The sequence below is a fragment of the Cyprinus carpio genome, unplaced genomic scaffold (assembly GCF_018340385.1).
Source record: "Cyprinus carpio isolate SPL01 unplaced genomic scaffold, ASM1834038v1 S000000415, whole genome shotgun sequence".
Lineage (NCBI taxonomy): Eukaryota > Metazoa > Chordata > Actinopteri > Cypriniformes > Cyprinidae > Cyprinus > Cyprinus carpio.
Genome location: NW_024873158.1, coordinates 1 through 4,999, shown reverse-complemented (window position 1 = coordinate 4,999; position 4,999 = coordinate 1). Strand labels below are relative to the sequence as shown.

General features: G+C 50.2%; 6 non-coding genes across 6 annotated transcripts; all 6 read left to right on the top strand.

The window, feature by feature from the left end:
• The first annotated feature begins 1,366 nt into the window (after positions 1-1,366).
• trnat-agu lies at positions 1,367-1,441 on the top strand. Its single transcript has one exon. It is a non-coding gene; the product is annotated as a tRNA-Thr (tRNA).
• Positions 1,442-1,847: 406 nt separating this feature from the next.
• trnar-ucu lies at positions 1,848-1,937 on the top strand. The gene is given in 2 exon segments: positions 1,848-1,884; positions 1,902-1,937. It is a non-coding gene; the product is annotated as a tRNA-Arg (tRNA).
• A 328-nt stretch (positions 1,938-2,265) lies between these two features.
• On the top strand, positions 2,266-2,339 carry trnat-ugu. Its single transcript has one exon. It is a non-coding gene; the product is annotated as a tRNA-Thr (tRNA).
• A 352-nt stretch (positions 2,340-2,691) lies between these two features.
• trnat-cgu lies at positions 2,692-2,766 on the top strand. Its single transcript has one exon. It is a non-coding gene; the product is annotated as a tRNA-Thr (tRNA).
• Positions 2,767-3,789: 1,023 nt separating this feature from the next.
• On the top strand, positions 3,790-3,863 carry trnat-cgu. Its single transcript has one exon. It is a non-coding gene; the product is annotated as a tRNA-Thr (tRNA).
• A 578-nt stretch (positions 3,864-4,441) lies between these two features.
• Positions 4,442-4,516, top strand: trnat-cgu. Its single transcript has one exon. It is a non-coding gene; the product is annotated as a tRNA-Thr (tRNA).
• Positions 4,517-4,999: the final 483 nt, after the last annotated feature.

Below are 4,999 nucleotides of genomic sequence, written 5' to 3'. Positions count from 1 at the left end.
AAACTATTTTAAGCTGTGCAGTGCCTGTATTTTGGCGTTTTCTGTGGTTCTTTGATCCTCTATAGTCGCCGCCCAGAGACCACACACGTAGGTTGGCGCCGTTGGCGTAGTTGGTGAAAGCTGTCTGTCTCCCCGGTAAACAGGGAGATCCTGGGGTTCGAATCCCCAGCGGTGCCTGTTGTCGGTTTTCAGTCATGCGTTCCACCTCAACCGTGTGCTTTCTAAGATTCGGATTTTTTTTTTTCTACAGCAACATCACCCAGGACTAGGTTAAGTGAGTTTTTTTTTTACCGTTTGAGGTATGTGGGATTTTTGAGGCTAGAGAGGTCAATCATGCAGTCGCTGGCTGTTTTCGGTGGACTAGTTTGTTTAAAAAAAAAAGTGAAAGGGATGTTTTGTGGGGAAAAAGTGACGTGACCGACCTTCACCCCTTTTTCCACATTTACAGCCAAGTATGGGTGACCCCTACTCCAGAAATGGGTGCTCTGCATTTAACTCATGACAAAGTGCACACACAGCCAAGTTTTGGAAACGAACCAAACACGTTGGTTTAGCATTGGGCAGGCATTTATGATGCGTTTTGCTCACGGGGGGTTTTTAGCAGTGAGGGTCGGGGTGTCGGTGCCTTGCTCAAGGGCACCTTAGTTCGTGGTTGGTATTGCCGGCCCGAGACTCGATCCCACAACCTTAGGGTTAGGAGTCAAACTCTCTTTAACCATTAGGCCACGACCTTCAACAGGAGATCCATGGGGTGGGAGAAATCCAGCATTTCCTTTGTTTGTCCGCCTCGTGTGTCTTTGCGCAGCGGGGTCCTTGTGGAGCGTGTGCTTTTGAAAACAACCCCTCAGCAGCTTTTGAAGGATAGCACACCATGCAAAAAACGTGCCACTGCTGTGAGTGCACCTTGGCTTAAAGTGCCTGTCTTGTAAACAAGAGATCCTGTTTTTGAAACCCTGTGGTGTCTCTCTGGCGGTGTTTGCGCTCTGTCGGCTCGTCATTGGACAGGAGACCCTGACAATGCTGTTGCTCTTTTGAACCGGGCAGGTCAATTGCATAGAGACCTGAAGACCCGTCTTTCCCGTGCACAGAGCGTCTGATCATTTAGCATGCTGACAGGCTCTTTGGTGCAATGGATAGCGCATTGGACTTCTATATTGCCAAATGAGGCCATTCAAAGGTTGTGGGTCTCTCCAGAATACTTCTTTTGGCATTCTGTTAAGGGAGCTCGGCCAACAAACACAGAGGCTAGCCCGGCCACCCCGACTCAGTTGTCAAAAAAAAATATTTTAGGCTGTGAAGTGCCTGGCCGTAGGCCTCTTCTCTGGATCCTCCAAAATCACCGTCCTAGAAACAGCTTTTCCAGGTTGGCGCCGTGGCTTAGTTGGTTAAAGCGCCCTGTCTAGTAAACAGGAGATCCTGGGTTCGAATCCCAGCGGTGCCTTTGCTGGTGGTAAGGCACCACCTTGTATTTTGTGGTCTTGCTTTCCACAAAACAGGGGGTGCAGAGGAGCAAGGCAGCAGCATGTGATTTTCATTTGTTGCGAACTATCCCTCAGCTGATACCAAAGAATCCTGGCCCAGGGCAGTGCAGTAGGGTGCCGTGGCTTAGCTGGTCTTAGCGCTTGTCTTGTAAACAAGAGATCTTGGGTTAAAATCCCCGCAGTGCCTTTTAACTGGTGAATTTGCTTTGTGGGTTCTTTCTTGGAAAGGAGGCCCTGATAGTGCCTCTGCTTTTCAAACTGCATTTCCATCTGTGCAGAGACTTAAGGACCTTGTCCTTCCTACTCCCCGAACATGCAACCTCAATGCGACGGACTCGCACAAGCCAGAAAGGCACTACTCTGTGTGGCTCTGTGGCGCAATGGATAGCGCATTGGACTTCTAGACTGACACATGAGGCCATTCAAAGGTTGTGGGTTCGAGTCCCACCAGAGTCGTGACTTTTGGCATTCTGCTAAAGGCACTTGGCCAACAAACACAGAGTCTAGCTGGCCACCCCGACTCAGTTGTCTAAATAAACTCTTTTAAGCTGTGCAGTGCCTGGCTCTTGGCCTTTTCTCTGGATGTTTTGATCCTCTAAGTCGCCCTCCCAGAGGCAGCATACGCAGGTTGTTGCAGTGGCATAGTTGGTTAAAGCGTCTGTCTAGTAGACAGGAGATACTGGGTCCGATCCCAGCAGCGCCTTTTGTGGTGATCAAGCACCACCTTGTGTTGTGTGGTTCTGCTTTCAGCAAACAGAATGCTGGCCTGGTCCAAACGCGGCTGGGCGCCGTGGCTTAGCTGGTCAAAGCGCTTGTCTTGTAAACAAGAGATCCTGGGTTCGAATCCCAGCGGTGCCTCTAAAATCTGAACCTTCTCTGTGGGTTCTTTCTTGGAACAGAGGCCCTGATAGTGCCTCTGTTTTTGAACTGCATTCCAATTTTGCAGAGACCCAAGGACCTTGTCATTCCTACTCCCCCGAACACGCAAACTCAGTGCGACAGACTGGCAAAATCCAGGATGGCGCTACTCTTTGTGTTTTTTTTTGCCATTCTGCTAATGACGCTTGGCTTGAAAACACACAGGCTAGCTGGCCACCCTGACTCAGTTGTCAAAAAAACTATTTTAAGCTGTGCAGTGCCTGTATGTTGGCGTTTTCTGTGGGTGCTTTGATCCTCTAAGTCGTCCTCCCAGAGACCACACACGTAGGTTGGCGCCGTGGCTTAGTTGGTTAAAAGCGTCTGTCTCGTAAACAGGAGATCCTGGGTTCGAATCCCAGCGGTGCCTTTGTCGTCCGTCATGTCCCTCAACCGTGTGCTTTTCTGAAATCGGACAGCAAACAGGGATAGTGAGGAGTGCAGAGGTCAAGCATGCAGGCTGGCGTCCGTGGACTAGTTTGTTTGAAAAAAAAAAAAGTGAAAGTGACGACCTGTGACAGACAGCCAAGTATGGTGACCCATACTCAGAATTGGTGCTCTGCATTTAAACTCATCCAAAGTGCACACACAGCAGTGAACATGAACACACACGTGGAGCATTGGGCAGCCATTTATGATGCGTTGCACGGGGAGCAGTTGGGGGTCGGTGCCTTGCTCAGGGCACCTTAGTCGTGGTATTGCCGGCCGAGACGCGATCCCACAACCTTAGGGTTAGGAGTCAAACTCTCTAACCATTAGGCCACGACTTCAACAGGAGATCATGGGTGAGAATCCCAGCATTCCTTTGTTTGTCCCTCGTGTGTCTTTGCGCGGCGGTCCTTGTGGAGCGTGTGCTTTTGAAAACAACCCCTCAGCAGCTTTTGAAGGATAGCACACACCATGCAAACGTGCCACTGCTGTGAGGCACCTTGGCTTAAAGTGCCTGTCTTGTAAACAAGAGATCCTGTTTTTGAAACCCTGTGGTGTCTCTCTGCCGGTGGTTTGCGCTCTGGTCGGCTCGTCATTGGACAGGAGCCCCTGACAATGCTGTTGCTCTTTTGAACCGGGCGCGTCAATTGCATAGAGACCTGAGGACCCGTCTTTCCCGTGCACAGAGCGTCTGATCATTTAGCATGCTGACAGGCTCTTTGGTGCAATGGATAGCGCATTGGACTTCTATATGCTGCCAAATGAGGCCATTCAAAGGTTGTGGGTCTCACCAGAATTGCTTCTTTTGGCATTCTGTTAATGGAGCTCGGCCAACAAACACAGAGGCTAGCCGGCCACCCCGACTCAGTTGTCAAAAAAAATATTTTAGGCTGTGAAGTGCCTGGCCGTTGGCCTCTTCTCTGGATCCTTCAAATCACCGTCCTAGAAACAGCTTTTCCAGGTTGGCGCCGTGGCTTAGTTGGTTAAAGCGCCTGTCTAGTAAACAGGAGATCCTGGGTTCGAATCCCAGCGGTGCCTTTGCTGGTGGTAAGGCACCACCTTGTATTTTGTGGTCTTGCTTTCCACAAACAGGGGGTCAGAGGAGCAAGGCAGCATGTGATTTCATTTGCGAACTATCCCTCAGCTGGTTACCAAAGAATGCTGGCCCAGGGCAGTGCAGTAGGGTGCCGTGGGCTTAGCTGGTCTTAGCGCTTGTCTTGTAAACAAGAGATCTTGGGTTAAAATCCCAGCAGTGCCTTTTAACTGGTGACTTTGCTTTGTGGGTTCTTTCTTGGAAAGGAGGCCCTGATAGTGCCTCTGTTTTTGAACTGCATTCCAATTTTGCAGAGACCCAAGGACCTTGTCCTTCCTACTCCCCGAAAACGCAAACTCAGTGCGACAGACTGGCAAAATACAGGATGGCGCTACTCTTTGTGTTTTTTGCCATTCTGCTAATGACGCTTGGCTTGAAAACACACAGGCTAGCTGGCCACCCTGACTCAGTTGTCAAAAAAAACTATTTTAAGCTGTGCAGTGCCTGTATGTTGGCGTTTTCTGTGGGTGCTTTGATCCTCTAAGTCGTCCCCCCAACGAGACCACACACGCAAACGTAGGTTGGCGCCGTGGCGTAGTTGGTTAAAGCGTCTGTCTCGTAAACAGGAGATCCTGGGTTTCGAATCCCAGCGGTGCCTTTGTCGTCCGTCATGTCCCTCAACCGTGTGCTTTTCTAAGATCGGACAGCAAAACAGGGATAGTGAGGAGTGCAGAGGTCAAGCATGCAGGCTGGCGTCCGTGGACTAGTTTGTTTAAAAAAAAAAGTGAAAGTGACGTGACCATACAGCCAAGTATGGTGGACCCATACTCAGAATTGGTGCTCTGCATTTAACTCATCCAAAGTGCCACACACAGCATTGAACATGAACACACACGTGGAGCTTTGGACAGCCATTTATGATGCGTTGCACGGGGAGCAGTTGGGGGTCGGTGCCTTGCTCAAGGGCACCTTAGTCGTGGTATTGCCGGCCCGAGACGCGATACCACAACCTTAGGGTTAGGAGTCAAACTCTCTAATGTGTGTTATTGTATGGCCACGACTTCAACAGGAGATCATGGTGGGAGAATCCCAGCATTTCCTTTGTTTGTCCGCTCGTGTGTCTTTGCGCGGTGGTCCTTGT